This window comes from Lissotriton vulgaris, chromosome 7 (assembly GCF_964263255.1).
Source record: "Lissotriton vulgaris chromosome 7, aLisVul1.2, whole genome shotgun sequence".
Lineage (NCBI taxonomy): Eukaryota > Metazoa > Chordata > Amphibia > Caudata > Salamandridae > Lissotriton > Lissotriton vulgaris.
Window position 1 is genome coordinate 772,703,701 of NC_141695.1, and position 25,555 is coordinate 772,729,255.

Consider the following 25,555-nt stretch of genomic DNA (forward strand, 5'->3'; position numbering starts at 1 on the left):
TGGTTCCACCAGGAGCATGTGATGACCCACAGAGAATACCAGAGAATCTTCAGGCTCGTGGTACCTTTGTCTAGCCTACCAGTTTCTTAATATTAATTATACTGCAAATTTCCGTTTCATAACTAGATTGGACATTTTCGCCAAGCTACATCAATTCAACAAACAATTCAGAAATAAAACTTAATTTGGTTACATTGGGGGGACACTGAGACCGTTTTTCATGATGTAAGCCAACAAACGTGTACAGTATACTAACTTAGCCCTAATCATGTAATGTAATGTAATGTAAATTGCTTTTGTATAGCGCATAAATCACACGCAGGTTTCAGAGCGCTTGCAATGACACCAACACCAGACAAAATAAAGCCAGAAAGAAATAAAGGGCAGAGAAGTGGGACAGGGCTAGAACAGCCAGGTGGTCGCAATGTTTCACTAATGCACACAGCAGAACTAAAATATAGATTAATAGGACCTCAGAACTCCGCAAACTGTAAATGCTGTCCTTTACTTTTAGTATTCTACATTACATCTGTTTTTCCTGACAGGTACATTCATAGCTTGCACCTAGTTGATAAGTGCTCTCCTCTATGTGATGAAGAAATTAACATTTTAACTGACATCACATTCCTTGGCCTGAGTGCCTTGGACCGACATGTACCCATAAATAACAAAAAAAAAGTACGACAGGTCATTGCTTTTCACCACATCTCCCAATTGTTGATCTTTGAATGGCCTTAGCTGTGAATTTGAGGTCATCCTATTTAAATAGTCGACTAGCTTAACAGCACATACCTGTTTTTATTCATAAATAACATTAAAAAATAAGACTTTAGTGTTGGTTTGATCTGTGCTTCAATATTGAAACATACTCAGACCCTCATCTGACCAAGCCATAACAGTTGTGGGCCATTACCTTTATATAATTCTTGATCAACTGCTAGTAAACTGTTGGAAGTTGAGCTTTAAAAGCATCCCTTATGACTTAAAGGGATGTTAATAGATCACTTTATCAAACTGGTGTCTATGTAACATACTCCTTTCTAAACCCAATGGAGAATGTGTTTCACTACTAGTTGCCATGGAAATTCAGAAGAATGGTACTTAAGGGACCGTCTTTAAATATTTTAGAATAGGCTGCAGGGTTCCTGGGGTTAGCCCTTTTCAGTCTTCAAAAATAGTTAATTTTTTTAAGAACAACTACAATCCAATCGCATCTATCCTATCACTAATACAAGCAATTATTGGGTAATGCACATTTTTCTGCCTCTAGCTGATATTACAAATGCATTATTTGGTGGGAAGTGATGGGATGAGGTTTAGTGAGATATGCTGATAAATGACATGGCGAGTTGTGGGGCTGTGAGATGGTTTGATCAGCAGTTTCATAGAATGGTGCGAGATCAGAGAGTTATGGTGTCACGTGGTTTGATGTGGTGTATGGTGTGAGGGGACACATCGTACTACAAAGAAATGTGTGCTGATAAGCAGCTTGCAGATCATAATACTTTAATTAGACTGCCTAACTAAAATAAGTAGAGGTTGCAATATAGAAAAGGGGTTTCTAAAGAATATGCAAAATCCTGAGAATAAACTCCTAAGATGCAAGGAAATAAAAGGAAAAACTAAATGAGAACAAGAATTGGCAAAAGCCATAGATCTAGGTTCAATGCTGTAACTTGAGAAAAAACATGTAGATGCACAAATGTACATTTGTGCAAGCCTGCACCTGCATGCAATGGAATATTAAAAAGACTAACCTGGTGATGTTACCTTTAGATCGTCGTTTCATTTAAAAATTAAAGCAGTACTACACTGCATTCACTACAGTCCTGCTTTCATATATAGGTGAAATTTAAGATCAAATAACAAGGTCTTCATTATAGTCCTTCGTTTCTATGGCATATTATAGAAATACAACAGCTTCCTTCTCACTAACTTAAATGTGCATTGCAAAGCCAATAGGTTTCGACTCTGGGACTTATTGGCTCTGCCAAAGGTTTTAGCCATGCTGCACAGCATCCCGATGCTGGGCCACATGGTTAAAGATTTTAAAATTTAGTATCAGAAGGAAAGCGAGGAAAAATAGGAGCAGCACGTTCCTTTTCCCTGGGAAAATCGGACTCAATCAAAAAGAACGGGATAATGCAAACCTCATTTAAAAAAACATCTAAAGGGACCCTATAGATAGTTTTAACTCATGAATCACGTCACTTGGCACAAAAAAACACCAGCTCCGCGGTAATTCAGGCATCGAAGCACACCCAGGATGCACTCAGCAGCCTGGGTGGGAATCGGATGATGAACCATGCCACCAGGCTGGTGGTGGAGGGTTCTTCTAAAAAACCTAATGGTTTTCCTCAACAAAGCAGTAATTTGACGAACAAATGGTTTGCATGAGCCCATTCTTTTTGATTGAGACTAAAGAATTCAAAAACAACAAAGAAATAAGCTTGACACAGCTGCGTGTTTTTTTTTCTTTCAGTTACCAACCCTAGTTGAATCAGTAACTAAAAACAAAAAAAAAGCATTCTTTTTTTTAAAAGCGGAGTGGGGGAAGCGCCATTCAGTCACAGACAAGGGGTGGAAGTAACATGGGGCACGGTTGGAGAGAAGAGTTTTGAAAGCAGGTGGGGGGAGGCAACATGGGGCGCAGAAGCACGGATGGGGGAAGCAAAACAGGGGCACTGGTAGTGGGATCAAACAGGTGAAAGAGCAACATTGAGGTGGGGGATAGTAAGCACAAAGGGACAAGGCAACACAGGGTAAGTGAGGGAGAAGCACACAGGCACAAAATGCCTCACAACAGAACTGCGCAGTTCGTGTCGAGACTTAAAAAATAATTCCTTATGAATGTGATTTACCAATGCCATTAAGAATTTATTGGGTAATGATTTCAAGTACATCTTTTAAAAGTAAAATACTAAAATATTTTATTGGTTCTTATAGGTGTCTAGGAATTTCATTCAGGCAATTAGGCATGCTGTAAATAGAGGTCTTAGTTTTTTGAGTATTTGTTTTGATTATTTAAATGTTATCTTTTATACCTTAACACTATGGCATTACATTGCCTGATCTAGTGTTATGTGGTGTGAGATTGTGTTGCGCAGTGGAGTATTATGGATGTATCCAGGTGTGGTGCGCTATACGTCTAACACCATCCGGTTCTGCAAAGTGACTGATTAATCTAGTAGCCTGAAGTTCAGCAGTGATGTTGGTCAGTATTCCAACAGTTGTATTAATAACCCCTTCCACAACACTTGTTATCTGACTAAGTAGAAGACTATTAGCCATGGGGCCCCCAAAATGTAGGAGACCCTTTATGGCATCCCCAAACTGTTGTGCAGTGGTATCGGTCTGTTCTGTATCCTATGTGTCAACAACCTTTCTAGCTTGGGGCAAGTATGTACTCCTACGCTGCAGCTGATGATCTTTATGACAATTGGATGGAGCAACATACACAGGGCGAAGGAGGAAAGAGAGATAACATCTGCCTGACCATCCCCTCGGAAGCCATACATGAGCTTGGGATCCACAGACCAAATAGACATTATGTGGTAAGACCAAAGGCAGACTATTAATTTTTATGTTATTTTAATCTTATAAGGCGCACAGCTACCTAAGGGTTTCTCGGCGCCGCCAGACAGGAACGGAAGGAGAAAAAGAAGTGGTCTACATGTTAAACAACCAGGTTTTTAAACACTTACGAAAATGTTTGTATATAGATTTAAAACAAGATTTAAAACACATCATTGCACCTTATTGGACCACCACCATCAACTCCTCCTTGACCACGGGCTGTGTCGCTGCTTCCCTCCAGCTTGGCCAAATTACTCCCACTCTCAAAAACGCTACAGCCGACCCCGACCCAAATGACCGTAATAATATGCAACCTATCTCCAACCTTCCTCTTCTTTCTAAGGCCCTCGAAAAATGTGCCCAGCTCCAATTGGACAAGCACATTGACTCTTTCAATCTCTTGGACACATTACAGTCAGGCTTCATAAAGGGATGCAGTACTGAAACCGCCATGCTTAACATTACTAATGACATCCATCACTCCCTTGACCAGGGGAAGGCCTCATTTCTGATCCTCCTTGACCTCTCTGCTGCGTTTGATACTGTTAACCACTCCACCTTACTCCACACCCTCAAAGATTGTTTCGGCTTCAATGGTCCTGTCCTAAATTGGTTCACCTCCTTCTTCCAGCATAGAACACAACAAATTAAAATCAGTGATTGCCTCTCAAAACCTATACCTGTCTCCTTGGGGGTCCCCCAGGGCTCTATTCTCTCTCTCTTTTCAACCTCTTCATGGAACCCCTCACCTTCATTCTTAAGCAAGCAGGAATCAAATTCCACCTTTATGCTGATGATACCCAACTTTACTTTAAGATCAAATCCCATGCTGACATTCTATACCTCAATGATGCCTTAACCAAGGTCCAACACTGGTCCCATCACAACCACCTTAAACTCAACTCTCAAAAAACGGAAATCATTTTCTTCGCTTCTAAAAACAACCCGCTCCCCATACAACATTGGATCTCTTACCTCAAACTGCTTAACTGCTCCCTACCCATTTCAAACTCAGTTAAATCCCTTGGAATAAGCATTGACCAGAACCTCAGTCTTATGCCCCACATAAAAAAATTCGGCCAAAGGAGCTCTCTTCACTCATGAAAGAAACCGGTCCCCGGTAGCTTGTCTCCTTTCTGGTGAAGAATTGGCTTGGTAGTTTAGTCTGCCCTGTTCCCATGATGCACTGGGCCAGGGACAGACTGATTTGCATATAGCCAGGTTCTGAGCTGGGATGGGGCAGTGAGATAAATAACGGTGATGGATCAAGCCCTGATCTTTGGACTGGGTAAGAGTGGTCTGTTTAACTCAGACACTCTGTTCATCACCACCCCCTTTTTGTAAATCGTTTTTGGCCACTATAGGTGTGGCAGGGTATACTCAGACATGAGTCCCTTTCTCACTGCTCCATCAGGATTCAAGCAAGCCGGGCCGAAGAAGGCTGAAATGCCAGAAACCGGTCCCCGGTAGCTTGTCTCCTTTCTGGTGAAGAATTGGCTTGGTAGTTTAGTCTGCCCTGTTCCCATGATGCACTGGGCCAGGGACAGACTGATTTGCATATAGCCAGGTTCTGAGCTGGGATGGGGCAGTGAGATAAATAACGGTGATGGATCAAGCCCTGATCTTTGGACTGGGTAAGAGTGGTCTGTTTAACTCAGACACTCTGTTCATCACCACCCCCTTTTTGTAAATCGTTTTTGGCCACTATAGGTGTGGCAGGGTATACTCAGACATGAGTCCCTTTCTCACTGCTCCATCAGGATTCAAGCAAGCCGGGCCGAAGAAGGCTGAAATGCCAGAAACCGGTCCCCGGTAGCTTGTCGCCTTTCTGGTGAAGAATTGGCTTGGTAGTTTAGTCTGCCCTGTTCCCATGATGCACTGGGCCAGGGACAGACTGATTTGCATATAGCCAGGTTCTGAGCTGGGATGGGGCAGTGAGATAAATAACGGTGATGGATCAAGCCCTGATCTTTGGACTGGGTAAGAGTGGTCTGTTTAACTCAGACACTCTGTTCATCACCACCCCCTTTTTGTAAATCGTTTTTGGCCACTATAGGTGTGGCAGGGTATACTCAGACATGAGTCCCTTTCTCACTGCTCCATCAGGATTCAAGCAAGCCGGGCCGAAGAAGGCTGAAATGCCAGAAACCGGTCCCCGGTAGCTTGTCTCCTTTCTGGTGAAGAATTGGCTTGGTAGTTTAGTCTGCCCTGTTCCCATGATGCACTGGGCCAGGGACAGACTGATTTGCATATAGCCAGGTTCTGAGCTGGGATGGGGTAGTGAGATAAATAACGGTGATGGATCAAGCCCTGATCTTTGGACTGGGTAAGAGTGGTCTGTTTAACTCAGACACTCTGTTCATCACCACCCCCTTTTTGTAAATCTCTTCACTCGCCATCACCTCAAGAAAATTAAACCCTTCATTCCTGCTGATGACTTTAAACTAGTGGTACAATCACTGATACTGTCTAGATTGGACTATGGTAATGCCATTCTTTCTGGAACTCCGAAAGTCCACTTAGCCCTAATCAAATCAGTCCTTAACCTCGCGGCCAGGCTTATTACTGACTATAGACGGTTTGACCACATCTCCCCCGCCCTTAAAGGTCTCAAATGGCTTCCCATCGAAGGCAGATCCATTACAAGACCGCTTGCATTATGCATAAAGCCCTTCATAAACATACCCCACTGTATCTCTCAGATAAACGCCACAAAGCGGGCTGCTCTAGAGAAACGAGGAGCACCAACGCTCTCATGCTAGTCCCCCCCTTCTTAAACAAGAAATCTACACAATCACATTCTTTCTCCGGTAACGCACCAACTATCTGGAATTCTCTTCCTAAATATCTATGTTGCAGCCCCTCCTACCTCAGCTGCAAGAAAGACCTCAAGCTGCACCTTCTCAACAAATACTGGGGTCCTTAATCCTTGCCTCCTTACTCGGTTTCACAACTTGCTCCTGACAGTATTAGGTTCCCGCTACTTTTTTCCTGACTTTCTTCCCTCCCATCATCCTATTCTTACATTTACTCCCACCATCCCCCTTCTTGTATTCTTGTAATAATCGTTCTCCTCCAGCATGTGATCACCTATCCCTTATCCTGCCTCAGTTCCCCTCTACTTCCATACTCTTCCCCCCCCCTCCCCTGACCAACCTATCTAGCGTCACTAATACCTGCTATGGCCTGTAGGTAGTGCGTATTTATATTTAAATGTTATAACTGCGCTGTTTAGATTGCTCTATTTGATGTTACTTTTTTGTACAAATGTTATATTGCAATTGTTTCATCACCCAATCACTTGTAAAGCGCTTTGATACCCTCGGTCTAGCCAGCGCTATATAAAACCTTTTAAATAAATAAATAAATAAATAAATAAAATATGGTGTGAAATGGTCTTGTATATGGTATAGTGTGATATAGTCTAGTATGGAGTGGTAGTGTTAAGCTATGGTATGCAATGTGAAATAGTGCCGCATATTGTAATATCCAGTAGTACGACGTTGAGTAGGATGGTGAAATGCAGTATGTGAAGTAGCTCTATACCCGATAAGCCTGTGTGGCTTGTGTAACGATGATAAATCTGAGGTGACCATGAAGGAAGATGATTCAGGAATATACAAAACTCTATAAATATCGGATTATATTAATATGTAAATGTTGTGCAGATGTATGTATGTTATTATGAAGTATGGTGCGATGTTTGACCTGATGTGAATTGTACCGTGTGCTGTTGGATGGTGTGACATGGAATGGTATTCTGTGGTATTATATGGTGTGAGCTAGTATTGAGAGTGGTAGAATAGTTCAATGTGGTACACTGAAACATGACGAGATAGATCATGTGACAAAGGGTAGTAAAAGGTGATTAGGAAAGCAAAGTAGAGTAGCCAGCAGATGGAGGATCAAGTTGAATAATTCTTACACTAAGCCATGCCTTCGATTTAAATTCCCATTCCACCTTCCATCATTCACTAAGTCAGAAAATGAAGTATTATAGAAATGTTTCTTAATTACTTTCCGTATAAACTGCTGATGTGTGGTTTGCAAAAAACAATTTGATGGACAGAATGTAGATCAATGTCTTACATTCACCCCAGTACAAGGATCTGGGCCTAAATCCATCGTTTTTTGCACTCCACACCACCCTGGGTCAGATAATGGCTTTATGCAAATCAGCTCTGACCCTGTGCCCCATGGGAACAGTCCAGTCCGAACTACAACAGCCATATCTTTCCCAGACCGGAATCAAGCATCCGAGGACCGGACCGGTTTCGAGGTAACACCTCTCATCAGCCCGGCTAGCTTGACTCCAGTGGTGTGGAGGCTCTGGGACCCACGTCTGAGCTACCCCAGTACACTCAGGGAGAAAGTGCGCTGAGGATGCTCAGACGTGGGTCCCAGGCACTCCACACCACTGGAGTCAAGCTAGCCGGGCTGATGAGGTGTTACCTCGAAACCGGTCCGGTCCTCGGATGCTTGATTCCGTTCTGGGAAGGACATGGCTTTTGTAGTTCGGACTGGACTGTTGGGTCAGAGCTGATTTGCATATCACCATTGTCTAACCCAGGGTGGTGTGGAGTGCAAAAAAACGATGGATTTGGGCCCAGATCTTTGGACTGGGGTGAATGTGTGACATTGATCCACATTCTGTCCATCACTTGTTTTGTTTGCAATTGCCGCCATAAGTGCGCTGGGGATGCTCAGACGTGGGTCCCAGGCACTCCACACCACTGGAGTCAAGCTCGCCGGGCTGATGAGAGGTGTTACCTCGAAACCGGTCCGGTCCTCGGATGCTTGATTCCGTTCTGGGAAGGACATGGCTTTTGTAGTTCGGACTGGACTGTTCCCATGGGGTAACAGGGTCAGAGCTGATTTGCATATTGCCATTGTCTAACCCAGGGTGGTGTGGAGTGCAAAAAAACGATGGATTTGGGCCCAGATCTTTGGACTGGGGTGAATGTGTGACATTGATCCACATTCTGTCCATCACTTGTTTTGTTTGCAATTGCCGCCATAAGTGCGCTGGGGATGCTCAGACGTGGGTCCCAGGCACTCCACACCACTGGAGTCAAGCTAGCCGGGCTGATGAGAGGTGTTACCTCGAAACCGGTCCGGTCCTCGGATGCTTGATTCCGTTCTGGTAAGGACATGGCTTTTGTAGTTCGGACTGGACTGTTCCCATGGGGTAACAGGGTCAGAGCTGATTTGCATATCACCATTGTCTAACCCAGGGTGGTGTGGAGTGCAAAAAAACGATGGATTTGGGCCCAGATCTTTGGACTGGGGTGAATGTGTGACATTGATCCACATTCTGTCCATCACTTGTTTTGTTTGCAATTGCCGCCATAAGTGCGCTGGGGATGCTCAGACGTGGGTCCCAGGCACTCCACACCACTGGAGTCAAGCTCGCCGGGCTGATGAGAGGTGTTACCTCGAAACCGGTCCGGTCCTCGGATGCTTGATTCCGTTCTGGGAAGGACATGGCTTTTGTAGTTCGGACTGGACTGTTCCCATGGGGTAACAGGGTCAGAGCTGATTTGCATATCGCCATTGTCTAACCCAGGGTGGTGTGGAGTGCAAAAAAACGATGGATTTGGGCCCAGATCTTTGGACTGGGGTGAATGTGTGACATTGATCCACATTCTGTCCATCACTTGTTTTGTTTGCGATGTGTGGTTTGCAGCACTATATATAAGAAGTTGTGTGGTGTAAAGCAAAGCGTTTTTGAACAGGGATGAGGAAAAATGATGTGGTATGGTGCAGGAATGAATAGCATGAGACCTACTATGGCACAATGTTGTGTTTGCTGATGCAATGTTGATGGGGTGACTTTATAATGATGAATTTTATGATGTGGCGTGCTCCGTTTTATTTGTGTTGTGGTATGGTACTCTGTAGCAATGCAAGGACCACAATTTAAAAAAGGATCTTTAAGTAGATATGAAGTCCTAGAAAACAAAGTACCTCTTAACAAGGACTTCACACACATGCAGTCAATAGCACTAGCTGCGATTAAGTAGATACTAATGCTTCTGCTTTCCCAGGAAAAGCATAATTTTTAAATATACTGGTTTCATTATTTTTCTGTTGTTCACATTACTGCAATAAAGCATTAGTATTTTGTCTGTACTCTGGTTTTCTACATAGAACAGCTAGGCCTGCCACATTGAAAGTAGCTTTTGGGAGCTAGTCAGTCAAATCATTTATTTAGAATGGGTTCCACAAACATTACCATAAATATATTCTAAAATCATAAATAAGATGAAAGCAGTTACAAGAACAAATTCAACAATATACATACAGCAATGCAAGAGATAGTAGCCAATTTAAAATCTCCTGTATCGTATTTAAAAATCTCCCAATTGCACATACAGCATTTAAAAATATGATATTTACCAATAAGCAAAGTGCTTGATCCCAATTGGAGATTACATAAGTGATGAAAATATTTTTTTAAACGCTTTCTACTCACCTAAGAACCATCAACAATCCAATAAAACGTGCCCAGTTATATTTTGTGTTTAACCCACATGTGCACCTGCCCTGTTCATCTCTCATTTCTACTTTTATCTTCAAATCTGCGTGCGATGGGTTTATCCTGACTCGGAATTTTAACACATCAGTCGCTAGTCACTGTAAGGACATGTTATCAATAAATTTCTACATCTCCTACTTTAAAATACCATGCACCCTGACTTGTGGGCTACAAGGCCTAAATAGGAGTACCATATACATTTTTAACCCCTTTGCCACAGGGGTAATTCCACCATGGCACAGTGGAGCTGTGCTCATGACCAGCTGGGCTCATCACGACCGCGCCCACTCATTGATTCTCTCGCACAGTCAGGGAATCAAATTCGCGTAGGCGGGCCCAGACCGTTATGACGAGCCCAGCTCATCATGAGCACAGCTCCACTGTGCCTCATGACGAGCTGGGCTCGTCATCAGCAAGCAAGGGGTTAAAGATTTCCATCTGTCAAAAGATTGAATTGCCGTTTTTACACTTACACAGTCAGGCGGTAGGCCTGTAGCCATGTTTGCACTGCCACTGATGTAGATGGCACAATAGGTGCTGCTTCAACTAGTGACATTTAACTTGCAGGCCCTGGGAACAACTTGTACGATATACTAGAGTCTTACAGGCAAGTTAAATATACCAATTAAAAACATGCAATTTCGACCAGGTTTAAAAGGGGTGCACAGCCAGTTTATTATTGGCAGGTGGCAGGTAAAATGCCAATATAAAGCCAGTCAAACTATAGAGTCCAGCAAAAAAAGAATCCAGTGTGACCACTCAGAAAAGGCAGACTTCCAACTGGTAGTAAGGGGTAAATGTTACCAAACAGTTGCTTTTCTAAACTTCAAAAGCCAAACAAGCAAAGTCCAAGGCTTATGGTACAATTCACAGATTTGCCACCTCAAAAGGTATTCCATGGATAAAAACTTTGCAGGATGATTGTTTAACGGGGAAAATTAAAGAAGATTAAAAAAATACTTTCGCTATTTTATCTTTGGTTACTGGTTTAAAACAAGTTGCACAGACATCTAGACCTTTCAATACAACAATACCTTACTTTAACCAGTTTTATTTTAAAATATTTTGTTCATCTTGTGATATGCATAATAGCATGGAACTACACACCAAATGGAGTAAAGTGCTTTAAGGTTGAACAACAATTAGATTCCAAACATGAAAGATTAAAGTCACAATCTGATGATGTCAAAAACTAACAATATACATACAACAGTTTTAGTACTACTACAGAGGAAAGAATGATATGTTTAATAATGTCCTCTGTTTGACTCTATGCATGTTCATCATTGTAAACCACTGCTATTGATATTTCACTCTTTTGCTATACCATAATTCTCAACGTATTGTATTGTATTTTTTGTACCTATAAAAGCGCACTCTCAACCTCAAAGTGATATCCCAGCGCTAGACCCTATCTTTAATCAGTTACAATCAAGACCCTAAAGCAGATGCAACCAGGTCTTCAGTTTCCTCCGAATAACCAACAAATCTGACACTACATGTAGATTCTGGGAAAGCTTATTCCAGTGGGTCACTGCCAAGAAATGAAAAGAGCAGCCACCCATTTTTGATTTTTAAATTTTTCTACAAGATATTAAGGCCTGGTCGGCTGATCGAAAATTCCGTATAGTTTTATGAAAAGTAATTCTGTTGTGTAACATTGTTGGGCCCTTATAATAAAGTGCTCTGTGTGTGAAGCACATTGGCTTATCCCTTCTGCGGACTGGGAGCCAATGGGGTCAGTGCATAGTCTGAAGCCATGTCAACAAGACTTCTGCAATGCCCACATACAACGCATTCCCATAGTCTCACCTACTCATAATCAAGGCTTGAACAATATTCCTTCTCCGTACCACTGGGATGCATCAAAATAGTTTCCATAGGGTGCGTAAAAGACGAAAACAAGTCCCACCTACCCAAGTTACTTATTGTTGCAATGAAAGGGCATCATCCATTAAAAAAACCTAAAGTTTTTATCACTTTCTTAGGTTTTGGTGCAGAGCCAAGCAGCATCGGCCACCACATATCATTCCAGACCGTAACAGCTCTCCCAAGCAGCAAGATCTCTGTTTTATCAGCATAAGTTGTAAAGAGTGAATTTGCAGCCCTCCTGCTACCTCCGACAGGCAATCAACCAAGTTCCAAGTCATTAATGGAAATAATCAACAGATTGTCATCATCATACTCTCAAAACCTCTTTTTCACAATACTTGCCAAATGTGCCAAATCGACATTAAACAAAGTGGGGCACAAGGAGGAGCCTGAGGAACACCACAGTCAAAGTAAGAAGAACTAGATAGCGGCACCGATTAAGATCTATAACTTAATAAAAATAAATAACACCACAGCAATGCAGTGGAGTGCAAACCGATTTCACGCAGCTTTTGAAGTATACGTTACTGAGACACAGTGTCAAAAGCAGCTGGCAAATATAAGAGGATTATTGCTGCTGATTTAACGTGGTCCACAAGCCACCTAACTATGTCCAACACTGCTAGTAGAGTAGTTTATGTACTGTTTTTCGCCCTAAAGCCTCTTTAAGAAGTTATAACTCTCCAAGTATTGGATTAATTGAATATTGATCAATCTTTTAAGTACTTTTGCCAAACAGAGTGTTGGTGAAATGGGACGATAATTTGATAGGATGGAAGCATCAACCCCTTTTGTTTCTTTGCCAATGGCACCACCAAGGCCTGCTCCCAGGCTACTGGAAACTCTGCCTCATTTAAGGATTTATTCAGGAGTAGTGCTACATATGGAGCAAGTATGGGATTTAGGAGAGAATGGACATAGTGAGGACAGGGATCTAATGTGACCCTGACCTCATCTTTCTCATCATTCCCTCCACCATTTCCACAGTCAATTCCACATACTCCCCTCCCCTCCCCCAAATTGGAGTTGGCTTCTGGGTGTAATCTAGCATCCTTTTATAGCTCCTCCTCCAAAAGTGGTTGATCTCCAAGTGTCGAATAAATGGTCATAATTTTACTTTTGAAGAAAGCAGCCCATTACTCACTAAAGGATAAAAATGCTTTGATTGTTTGATTCAGCACTGTTGGGCGAGCCAGTTCCTTAACTATTTAACTATTTTAAGGAGTTCTCTAGATGAGCTACTGTTTTCCTCGAAACATTTTACAAAATATTGCCTCTTGGCTTGCTTCAGTTAATTAGAATAGGCCTGAAGTGCATTTTTATTTGAACAGCCTATCATCTAACCCTTTCGGGCGCCACTTGCTGCCACAGCCTATGCTGGCAACTCAGAGGACCTGCTGCCTGTATAGTGTCAAGATTTACAAAAGCAAGAGGTTATCCCTCTCCGGTGCTGGTAGGTGTCCTTAATATTTATGATTAGTAGAGGTCATCCACCAAGTTCACATATTTGCCCATGTGCTCCATATACATATGCATTTTGAACACTACAATAAACCTGGATAAATCTCTGACTGTTCCTTGAATATCTGAACATAATCACAGCTCAATATTTTGCACGTCTAAATAAAGACATCAAACTCAAAATCAACCACAAGCATTTGCAATGCAATAGGTCTCGCATTTGCAAAAGTTTGAGCTATTGGCCTTGTAAATGACAAACCTTTTATCTATGTGTTGGTTTTGAAACCAGATAAATAAATGGCATTGTCATTTACAATGCCAATGGCTCAAACCCTCGTACTGTAAATGACCATGCCTTTTACTTATGCTATTAGAAAAAAAAACAAATAAAACACATTGTCATTTATAATACCAATAGCTCAGTGAGTTTATTTCTCGGAGAGCGGACAGGGCTACAGGAGATCTGTGTGGGGAAGAGCGTGGCATGGGGTTTGGGGGTGGGGGACGGGAGTTGTGGTGCTTGCCGCAGCTTGGAGCTTAGTTGGGCATACGAGGGGATCGTGTGGGCACGGTGGGGTTGGTTCTAGAGGGTAGGTGCAGGCGGGTTGCATGTTGCTGCTCAGAGCCAATGCAGACAAGGTGCATGCGCTGCTGAATGTGCCCCTGGGTCTGAAAACGTCAGCAGGCCCATTGCAGCACATGTGCATGGGACCCAACTTCCGGCAGTCCTGTCCGACTGGTGGGAGAGGACCTGGTGCTCGCGGTGAATGCAAGCATAAGATTTTGTTTGCGGTCTTGCAGATTAAATCCCTTTCAGGTTTAAAGTGGAGCGTTCGGATCAGTTCAATCTTTGCCCTCCCACTAGGGCCCTCCAGACATGTCCCCGTGCACCCAGCCCAGCTGACCTCCACATGCACAGCACATACCAACAGTGACATACGGCTGTGGGTGAACGCTTGCATCACTCAGCCTCTCGCACTGGACTGCCCTCGCACAGTGAGTAACAAAATGGTAATAGCTAAAAAAAAAACAAGTTGAAATTAACATTTATTGCATCAAAATGCAGATTTGGTTGCTAAGCAAGCAGTGATATGGCTTCTCTGGCGATATTTGTTTTTCGGTAGATGACTGCGCAGGAGCAATTTCAGACTCTGCCGAATGTAGGCACCGAATCGGAATGAGAAGGTGTTTGATGGGTAAGGGCGGGTCCGCGGCAGACTGGTGATTCTGGTCCGGGTCTTCCTCCTCTGGCAGACTGGCAGTAGCGGCACACAATTAGGCCAACGCCAGGCCTACACACACACACACACACACACACAGAGAAGTCTACAGTTCAATGGTCGAGTCCGGTGACCGGTCCCAAAAAATGTAAAGTTTAAAAAAAAAAAGGCTCAAAACGTGCTCCCGTGGCTGGGTAACCTAAAGCTGTTCTCACCAATGAGAGCCCTCCTGCAGTGTACCAGCGAGCTCTAGGATTGGCTGATGCCTTTTAAGCCAATCCTAGATCGCTTGTTTGTCGTCCACGGCAAAAGATTGGAGCAACGGTTGCCACGGACGGTTGGTCAGCCTAACTTTACTGGGACTTTTAAAGATAACGTCCAACACACATTGTATTGGAACTTTTGTTGTTTACAGATGGAGACTTGAGGTGGTACGGGAAATCCCTGGTCCTCTGCTCTCTGACTCAGGAGCATAGTTGGCCGTGTCTTGTTCATCCTCGTCTTGTACGCTGCTTAGGGTAAGTTCCACAGTCGGCACGAGCCGTGCCGGATTCTTCCCACTCTCCGTGCTTTTTACGAAAAGCGGACACATTCCTGTCTACTCAATCAATCACTCTACCCAATAACTTTATTTGCGGTACTTCTGCAGCATAAAAGCACAGCTCAAAGTAGCCAGGAAGTCAGGCATCCTTGCCCGTGACATGGGCGGGGCCTGTGACGCGGCCGGAAGAGGCCGGTATTGGTCTTTGATGCGGGGCTCCCATCATGGAGGGAGAGGCCCGCGGTCGCGTGAAGATCCTGAGAAGTGCCCCGCGTTTGGAGATGCGCCGGAGAAAAGGAGCTCAGCGAGGCGACGCGACAAAAGAGCACGGTGAGTGGAGGGGGGGATATGTGTGTCTGTGTGTGCGTGTGAGCCCCGTGAGTGGTGGGGGAGGGGGGGTGCGTGCGTGCGTATGTGTTTGTGCCTGCCTGCCTGCCTGTGTGTGTGTGTGTTTGTGTATGCCTGGGGGGAAGGGGGGGGGGGGGGTAGTGTGTGCGCGTGGGAATGTGTGTGCGCATGCGTGACTGTGTGTGATTGAGAGAGGCTGCGAATGCGAGGCAGAGAAGGTGCACGGCGACATGCGCGCCCTCGAGGAGGAATCTGAGACAGCGAAGCTCGTGCCTGAACGCTGTCTCACATTCCTCCGAACACGCCAACAAAAGATGTCTTCGCAGACAAGAAAAAACCATGCGAAATCCAGTAGCAATAAAATCAGTGTTTCCACGAGTAGAAGTCAGAAACACCCTTGGACCCTGATTTTGCCAGATGCATTTGTAGATGCGAACGAAGTCAATTCGCAACTTAAGTTGAAGGCCTAACTAATAAAGAGGTGGTCTCCAAGCCCGGTTTCTTTATTGTAGGATTATGTGAAAGATGTTCCTTGCTGAGAAGTTCCAAAACTGCGCTACTATTTTACTAATCTCAGGCCATCTGGTTTTAAGCAATGGTCATCTTCCTCGCAAAGTGTCTTTGAAATGCTACAGCTAATTTAGTTACTGGCATAGCCAGGCATTAACATATTTTAGCAGGTTCACCCAATTTGGGTCACAGCTTATATCTACGTGCAGCCAGCACTGCGACATTCCTAACCATTATTTTTCAAAGGTGAATCAACTGCCTTCCCGAGTCCTGTGGCATCAAAGAAAGCAACAACAATATTATTACAGGCTGTGCCAACAAATCACTTTTGAACATCATTGGACGCGCATCACAAAGTGATTCTCGTAGTCAAAAGTGGACCTTTCAGCCTTTTACTGTACTGCTGTGCAACAGATTTTCTTTGGAGGGAAATAAAGACATTGTAGAAAGATACCATGTTTACAACTACCACTGCTATATCTAAATGTTTGGACAGATTTTAAACGTTGTATCAACTAGATGCGCTTTGTTTTCCCTATTGTAGCTCTTACCTTCAACTCTGTGTATCCTCCTTTGCATTTAAAATATATGAAAGAGCCCTTGCTGAAACAACTTTAAAGAGTATATTAATGAATAGGGAGACAGATGGCTGATGGGGGGAGCATGATTGGATGAGAGCAATTTCACTTTCTATTTTGAGTGAATATGAAACGAAAGCATTTGAGAACTATTTGAAGAGTTTTGTGAACAAAATAAACAGTTCAGCTATAATTGCAAACACATATCCTAAGCATCAATCGAACTCACAGAGCGTAACTCAAGAGGAAACCTTTAAAATGCATTTATCGGATTCTTTGAGATTGTTTTGTAAATCACCGTAAAGTGCCAAGAACATGCACACGTGCATTTGTCATCCAATCCAAGCTTTCCAAAGGAGGAAGAGCCTGCACTACGGAAGCATGGCACAGAGAAATTGTTATTCAGTTTATTGCGACAACATGGCATGTTCAGGGAATCACACCTTTACGTCTTGAGAAGGACTTGAAAGACGTTTATACACATGGAGACATTGGCCAGGTCATCCCAATCGACCGAATAAAGATTTTTCTTTCCCAAATTACATGTGTGCAGGACTGAATGTGTATAGATAAACAAAATTATTAATATCTGACCTCACTAACAATTTAACATAGCATAAGGAGCACATTTTACTGTGTGTGACTACAGCAATCAAATGGTGAATGTCAGGTAGTTTCAGCTTCATAGAATGAAGGGTGTTAAATTTGGGGGTCTCTAGTTGGCAGAGGGAGGTACTTGTGACAAACAGGGACCCTCTCCTCTAGTCAGGATAAGGAGATTACACTCCTAAAATAACCCCTGCTCACCCTCTAGGTAGCGTGGAGCGAGCAATCAAGGCTTATTTCAGAGGCGTTGTAAGTTAAGCCATTGTGACCACATACAGTAACCCAGTGACAACACTACAAACGGAAACCACACAGGTTTTATATAAAAAATAAGTAGACTTTATATAGAGTTACCACAAGACCATTAACAACAAAAATACACACTAGGATTACTTTAAGATGGTAGATTTAAGCTTAGTTCAGTTCAGTTCTTAGATGCGACACTCTGCGTCAATGTACCTTATGTTTGCGTTGTGCTTCCACGACAAGCAATGTCGCAGCGATGGGAAATGCGGCAAAGTTCAGATACAAAGACATAAAGACCTGAAGATCTTCCAGATGCGGCACGCTTCGATGCGTGGACTACAGCGGCGACATCCAAGATGCGACGGCAGCAGCTCCAGCGGCGTCGCTCTTTTCCCACGAAGCGTGAAGCTTCCGCTCAATACGACAACTACAGCAGCGACATCCAAGATGCGACGGCAGCAGCTCAGACGGCGGTGCGCTTCTCGGGGATGTGAGGTGCTCTTGGTCGATGCGGTGCAATGCGACAGTTCCAGCGGCGACACCCTCCTTCAGAGTTGTGACGGCAGGCACAGCGACGGCGACACGCTCCGACCTCGTTGCGAGATTCTTCTCCTGGCGCGGTGCAGTGCAACAGTTGCAGCGGCGACACCCTCCTTCGGAGTTGCGACGGCAGGCACAGCGACGGCGACACGCTTCTTCTCGTTGAGTCGCGCTTCCATCTCCTTGCGACACGCAGTTCCTCAGAAGGCCCAAAACAGCAGCAGGCACTTCCACAAGAACTCTGGGGAGCTGGGGGGGGGGTGAAGTCTGTTGTCCATGAGACTTCAGCAGGAGGCAAGCTCTTTTCCAAGCCCTTGTAGATCCTTCACAAGTTGAAAGCAAAGTACACAAAGTTCCTTTCTCCTTCCTTTGGCAGTAAGGCAACCACTGCAGGCCAATCCCCCAAGCAGCACTTCAGCTTGGGAATAGTCTCTCCTCAGTTTCTTCAGGTTCCTCTCCTCGGTAAAGGTTTCTTCTTGTAGTCCAAAGTGATATAATTTCCTGGGATCAGGGTCCCAATATTTATACCCCAAAATCCTTTTTTCTCTGAGGGGAGAGGGGCCCTTGCCCAGTCCAAACCAGTTCTGAAGCAGTCGGTTTACCAGACTTCTCTTTTCCTTTCACAGTGCAGGGCAGGCACATCAGACGCCCCACAGAAGGTGGAGCCAGCATTGTGGAAGGCAAGTACAGTCCTGGAGCACTTTGTTTACAGCACTCCTTCTCTTCTTTCAGTGTGCAGGGCAGAGACATCAGACGCTCCCCAGGGGGTGGAGCCAGCATTGTGGAAGGCAGGCACAGCCCTATTCAAGGTTCAGGTGCAACTCCTCCCTCCCATCTAGATGCAGATCTCTCTAATCACCACTGGGTGACTCAGCCTGTCTCCTGGAATTCCGGAGCCCTGTCACTCACAAAACCAGACATAGGAATACACAACCTAGCAGAGGCAGGTTTGAATGGTTAGACAAGCAAATACCTACTTTCTAAAAGTGGTATTTGCAAACAGAATATTAAAATAAACTTCACTAAAATATGTGTTTTATTATTCTGAGTTCAGGCATACTAAACTCTAATTTCTACCATGTTCTCTGAGTCTGTTACGATTATAAACATGTAACAATCCAACAGCCCATTCTGGCCTAGGGAGAACAGGTAGCCTTGCAATAGTGAAAAACAAAAATGGCTTTAATTCACTATTAGGACATGCCACACACATCAGGGCTTGTCCTACCTTACACTTACAATGCACCCCGCCCTTGAGCCTACTATAGGGGTGACTGATATGAAGAAAAGGGAAGGTTTAGGGGCTGGGAAGTGGGTGCACTTGCCCAGTCAGCATGACCGTACCAGACTGCACGCAGGCTCTGCAATGGCAGATGTAAGACACATTTTACAAGGCTGCTTCCGTGGGTGGCACAACCAGTGCTGCAGGCCCACCAGCAGCATTTGGATTACAGCCCTGGCACACTCAGTGCACTAGACTAGGGTCTGACAAGTAAACCAAAATAGCCAAACATGGAATCACTAATCCATCCATCAATTTACAACAGGGAGCACTTGCACTGTAGCACTGGACAGCAGTGGCACAGTGCCCAAAGCATCTAGCACCAGCAAAAATACATTAGGCAACAGATAAAATGGAAGGGAGACCCAGGCCAATGGTGCCAGGTCTAACAAAGGAGTTTTCTATTACCTTTTCAGAAGTGGATGTAGTCAGAGGGTCGAAAAGTAAGTAAGTAAAGTAGTTCTTTATTGTTGGTTAATTAAAACCATTACAATATACAATTCCACAATGTTTAAAATGAACTTTTAACTATATAAAAGAGAAAAAAAAGTATGAATTCTAAGTGTCCAAAAGACTGTCGTGAGTTTCAGTGAAAATATTCAGGACACAAATTGTCTTTGGAAACAGGGTTCTTTAGTCAAGATGAAGGTCGGACCTGTGACAATAGGTCTCGTTTTTCCACGAAACTGTCCAGGAATTTAACTGATCTACAAATCAGTTGAGGATCCGCAGTGCATAAGATTTGGATTATCGCTGTCCGGCAGGTACGAACTCCTTGCTCATTGAGCTTGTCCTTTAGCCAATACCTCCGATCTTGATACATAGCCGGACAGATGCAAACTATATGAATAATGTCTTGTTTACCTGCGCCACAAAGGTCACATTCCGTTGATTCTTGTGGTTTCCATTTTGGTTGATCAAATCTTGTCGGGAGGTTACCCAGCCTTAATTGAAGAAATTTACATTTGATAAAAAACGAGAAAGCAATGTCTAAATAAGCTGCTGGTATGGGCTTTATGTATGATTTGATGGTCATCCAGGCGTGGGTCCGGGCGCTGAAGGTTATTTTGTCGTTGAGAAACGAGTGTTTCTTGGCGATCCTCACGACCGCTTGTTTGAACGAAGAAACTGGCAGTTTTGTTTCCCACAATGGTCCCAGCTCGGTTGTATCTAGTGAGAGTTTTAGGTACTTTGCGTGCTCGGAGCTCGGGTTTGTGTGGATTGCTTCCCACAATGCCCCATTCATTTTGTTCTCCTTGTTCCTCCAAACGTTGTACCAGAATTTGATAGCCTCATATTTTTTCAGTAGTACTTGAGATTGTAATCCAAATTCAAGTCTTACTTGCGCTGGTGAGGAGCTGTTCGGTAGGGAAAAGACCCGTTTATAGACTTTAGTTTGTATTTTGTCTATGAGAGTAGCACTTTTCTCATGATGTAATACACTCCCATATGCTATTGTGGGTAACAGTTTTGATTTCATTGCGGTTAGCAAGGGGGAGACAAGAGGACCTTTTAGCTCTGCTGCCAAACTAGTGAAAGCGTGCAGTAAGGTGGACCCTTTTTTTTCCATGTCCTTAAAGTGCACTTGGAAGTTGAGACGGTTGTCTAAATATACCCCCAGGTACTTATAGCTATTTACCACTTCCAGTTGATCATTGTTTATTCGGAAGTTTGGTGAAGTTTTGCGTCGTCGCGTTATGAGCATTACCTTTGTTTTCCTGATGTTTATGGTTAACAGGTTCTTTTTTGTATAATCGGACATGTCATGCAGTAGACGTTGGAGGCCAATTTTTGTCTGGCTCAGCAATACCACCTCGTCCGCGTACGATAAGTGCGTTACACGGAGGCTACTTAACCGGGGATGATGTGCGTTGACCTTGTTCCACATTGTGGAATTGTATATTGTAATGGTTTTAATTAACCAACAATAAAGAACTACTTTACTTAACAGGTCGAAAAGGATAAGGTGCCCTTTGCAAGCACATTCAAAGCAAATGTGTCAGTTTGCCACTGTTGCCTATGCAAACAAACAGCATGGTGGAGGTGAATAACACTAGGAGATGCACAGCTTGGCTTACAATACAGGGTTGGGAGTCACGGTCTTCCCTCACCATGCCTTTGACTAAAGGGGGTGTGTATTACGCATCAGTTCAGGTGTGTCCATCTAACTCCAGTTTACTAGTGTGCATTATGCAGGCAAGGTTTTCCTGGAATAATTAAAGATGTGTCTATGGGAGCACTGGAGCTTTCTCTGGAGTAAATGGAAGCAGTAGGGTGACAGTGTACCTCTGTGATATGCACTCAAGGCGATTGTAGCGCTCCATAACCAAGCCGGATACATAAATGCTCCAAATTTGTCTCCCCTCCCCACAGAGTGCAGACATACATTTCGGACTTTTGGGGTGTGGGGGTGCAGCGAAATGACACGCACCCCAGATTGGTTTTTGTTTTTTCACACAAAATCATGGTGTCTAATGGACTTTCTGCTCCCCATGAGAGAGAATTGGGGAAACCTCCCAATCTGCCCCCATAGGGAAGGCTCTTAGGGGTTTAGGAGGAACTGTGCGGCATAATGTCAGAACAGACCAGCCTTCCCATTTTTTTTATTTCTGGTTTTACAATAAATCTATCCTTGGTGTACAATGGGCTTCCCTTGTTCCTCCCCCAGTAAGCCACTCAAATCTGCCTTCCTAGGGAAACAAGCAGAAAGACTATAAAGGGCCTTGGTAGAGGGAAGCAATCGAGGAACAGGAGTGGGGGAAGCAACAGAGGTTTGGCCCGCCAGACAAAATTAAATAAAGCCTAGCAGGGAGGAGGTATAAAGAATGAGGGGAAAATCAGCACATGAGTGAGAGACACAAACAGGAACTGCATGGGGAAGGTATTTGGGAGGTGGGGAAGCATAAAAGCACATTAGGGACAGAGGTAGAACACATATTCACTCTCATGGACTGCTTAACGAAAAAGAAAAAAGTAGTTCCCAAAAGGTAGGCTGGGGAATGACACAGGTCAGCCAATTAAAAGCAGTGTCATCTAGGAGTTTTTGGGGCCCGTGCAAAACACACTTTGGGGCCTCATGTTTGGAACCACTTTGAATTTGAATACACATTTTCTGCTAATTCAGTTTTTGCCAAATAATATTAAATTATACTTAAACTTTCAGAAATAGGGTCATACAAAAGCAGCTAAAATTGGACTTGCCCAGTGTTCCAAAGATCCTTAGGATGACACTGGGTAGCGAAAGCGAGTGTAAGAGGTAGTCAGAGAGGGAAACTTGCTGAAATAAAGAAATAGAGGTGAGAGAAAGATCACGTAACCACGGACCACCTGAAAGGTGGGTGTCCTGGGCTGTTGCCTACTTTCCCCAATGCCTTTAAACCTCTCTGATTGAGGATATTGTTCAGTGGAAGTACAAACACATGAAGTAGAAGGAAACCCCTAGAACAAGAAGGAAAATCTAGTAAGAATAAAGCCAACCAATTGAATCTATGGGGTGATTTTGATTTTAAAACCACTATAAGTTTCTGGTTAGCAAACGGTGGAACCATCCCCAATCTTGGCTCTGTTGGGTTATGTCGAACCACTCCAGGTGGCCCACCGCAAATATGTGGCGATGGCTCTGTTGTTGGCCAAGCGAAGAGTGGCTTGCAGGTGGGGGAGGGGAAGGGCGCCCAAATTTAAGGAGTGGATGAGAGACATGGTATACTGTCAGGAACAACTGAATACATATTCCGAACTGTTGCCACCCTCCTCAAGGCCCACGGATATATGGGCCCCATTACAATGCTACTTGATAACGGACTCACCGCTGGCTGATGTTGAGTGAGATGGCGTTGCTGAAATGATAATTTGATGGAACCTGACCGGAGGGTCATGTGGAACTGTCACAGAGGCCGGAGATGATTCATGTGACTTGATTGTGCACTTTACTCCATATTTTACATGACTTTAATGCTTCCCCCTTTCTGTCTCCGTCCTCATGTGAAATGCGAATGTCCGTCTGCCACTCAGCTGCCGTATATGGTTACCCCCTTCTGTGACTGGGTTATTGCACATGCTTAAGTTTTTTTTTCTTTACAACAAAATGTCAAAAGTGAGACGAATTGATTTGCTTCTAATATCTATGTACTGTCAATGAATTGGTGAGCCATCTCTACAGACCTGCTTATATTGCCTTTTGATTGTCTCTTTTATTTTCTTTGTCGATTTGCACAATAGCGGCCGGCCTCCGGGTTGTGGCAGAGCGCTGTGTACCCTTGACAGTACTCAATAAACGTCTTGCACCAAAAAAAAAAAAAGTTTCTGGTTAGCAGGCAATAGGTCTTTTGCAAGGGCTCGACCTACAAATGGAGTTGAATATTGTGAATTATAGAAAAAAAGACACACTACTGCTGGAAGAAAGGCATCAAGCAACTGGATGCATCAAAAAAGCACACAAAGGGGTGTCGGTAACATCACTTCCCGTGAAGGGGAAACATGGTGGCAGCAAGGGAGCTGCGTTAGCGCTCCCGATATCCAGGCGTCTGCGGGGGTCGGTTTACCATATTAATGCCCTAGTTTCCGCAAGTTAGCCTACCTGCTTGGCCGCTGTGGGGGGTTCCTCTGTGGGGCTTGCTTTTTTCTGGGTCTTCAGAATTCTGAGTTCTCCGTGCTTCAAGGCAGGTTTTGCCGGTCCTGGTAGCGTTTATGCGGACGTTTCCGCCAGCATCTTTGCCGGCTCTGGACCTGGGGCAGGCGCCTGTGAGAAGTTTTTTTTTTTTCCTCCTGGTTCTCAGTGTTCGGCTGCTCTGCCTGTCTGCCTGAATACCTATGTGCTGGTTAGAGGGATTGCAGCTTGTTCCTGCACGTCCGACAGGACTACTGCCGGGACTTCAACGCGGACTCCAGCATTGGAACTCAGCCGCCCTGGAGCTGACAAGGGGGCGCAAGATCCGGAGTCTTCTACGCGATACACGAGGTCGTACTAGTGGTACCTCTACGGGTGAGGTGAGCCAGTCAGCCATTGGAAGGCAGCAAAAGGTAAGGGCTCCCACAGCAAAGGTGAGTGTGGGTCAAAACCAGTTGGAGGATAAGTTGGAACAAGATCAAGGGCTGGAACAGCCTGATTTGACCCTATCAGATTTTCCGGTTGTCGGTACAAGGGTGAGGGGGAATCGTAGGGCTAAACAAGACACCAAAAGTAAGCCTGCAGTGAAATTACCAACAATACCACAAGGAGTCTCGGACCTAGGAGGGTCTGAGAGTAACGAAAGCCCCCATATTAACACTGCACCTGGTCTCAACGGGAATCTTTCTTTACCAAAGTCACCTAAGGGTAGCAGTGTAGGTGTAGGGGTAAGCGCAAGTGTGGCCACTTGGTCACAGGGTGTGAGCCCTGCGGCCTGTAGCAGTATTAATAAAGCTTCCTCCTTTCTGACTACTGAGGTCAAAGCTAAATGCTCTAAGGGGGTAAGTCAGTAAAAACCTCCAAAGCTACCAAGGCTTTAAAGGCTGCCATTTTGGGTTCGAAGCTGGGTTCAAAGATAACACCTTCCTTGCGATCATATTTTAAGGTAATCCATCAGATTTTAGACCTGGCTAAAGAGATTCAGGACATCTCCTCTCCGACCTCACCTTTTCCTGCACACATTCTTCCGTTTGCTTCTGCTCCTCCTCTTGTGATGGTTTCCAAGGTTTCCACAGAGGGAAGTTTATTCGACATGAGCAATATATCTGCTGACAGCGAGTCACAGCCGGTGAAAGGCAGTGCAATATCGGCTGAGAGTAACTTTGATGAACAGGTTGAGCAGGGGGAATTAGAATCGGGACCTGATTCAGTAGTACATTCTTCCATGCAAGGCCTAGTCTTCAAAAGTGACATCGTCTGTGATCCCCTGCAACAACAGCAACCAGTGCGGCTGCCAGCAGAGACACCAGAGACACTAGTGGCAGTAGTGACTCGGGAGCGGTTGAATTCGGTAGAGTCTCTACTGGTGAATCAGGCCTTAGGATCTGATCGGTTGGGGGAGGAAAGCACTGACGAGTCAGCAGAAACTTCACTGAAATCAATGTTCTTATCACTCACATCGGACATAAAAAGTGGGTTTGAGGTCTCTGCTGCTAACCAGTCGCAAATAAGGAGCTTTTGTGAGTCGTTAGATGATAAAATTGATGGTCTTAACTCCAGAACCACGGCCCTGGAAGAAACAGTGGCTGGACTTTCACTCTATCTGGATCAGGCGAAGGTGGACATTGTAG

At 44.4% G+C, this 25,555-nt stretch overlaps 1 protein-coding gene across 1 annotated transcript in view; it reads right to left on the reverse strand.

Annotated features, from left to right (window-relative positions):
* Positions 1-25,555, reverse strand: part of CCDC137 (coiled-coil domain containing 137) — a 117,711-nt gene that overhangs the window by 12,774 nt on the left and 79,382 nt on the right. The gene's annotated exons all lie outside the window — the stretch shown is intronic.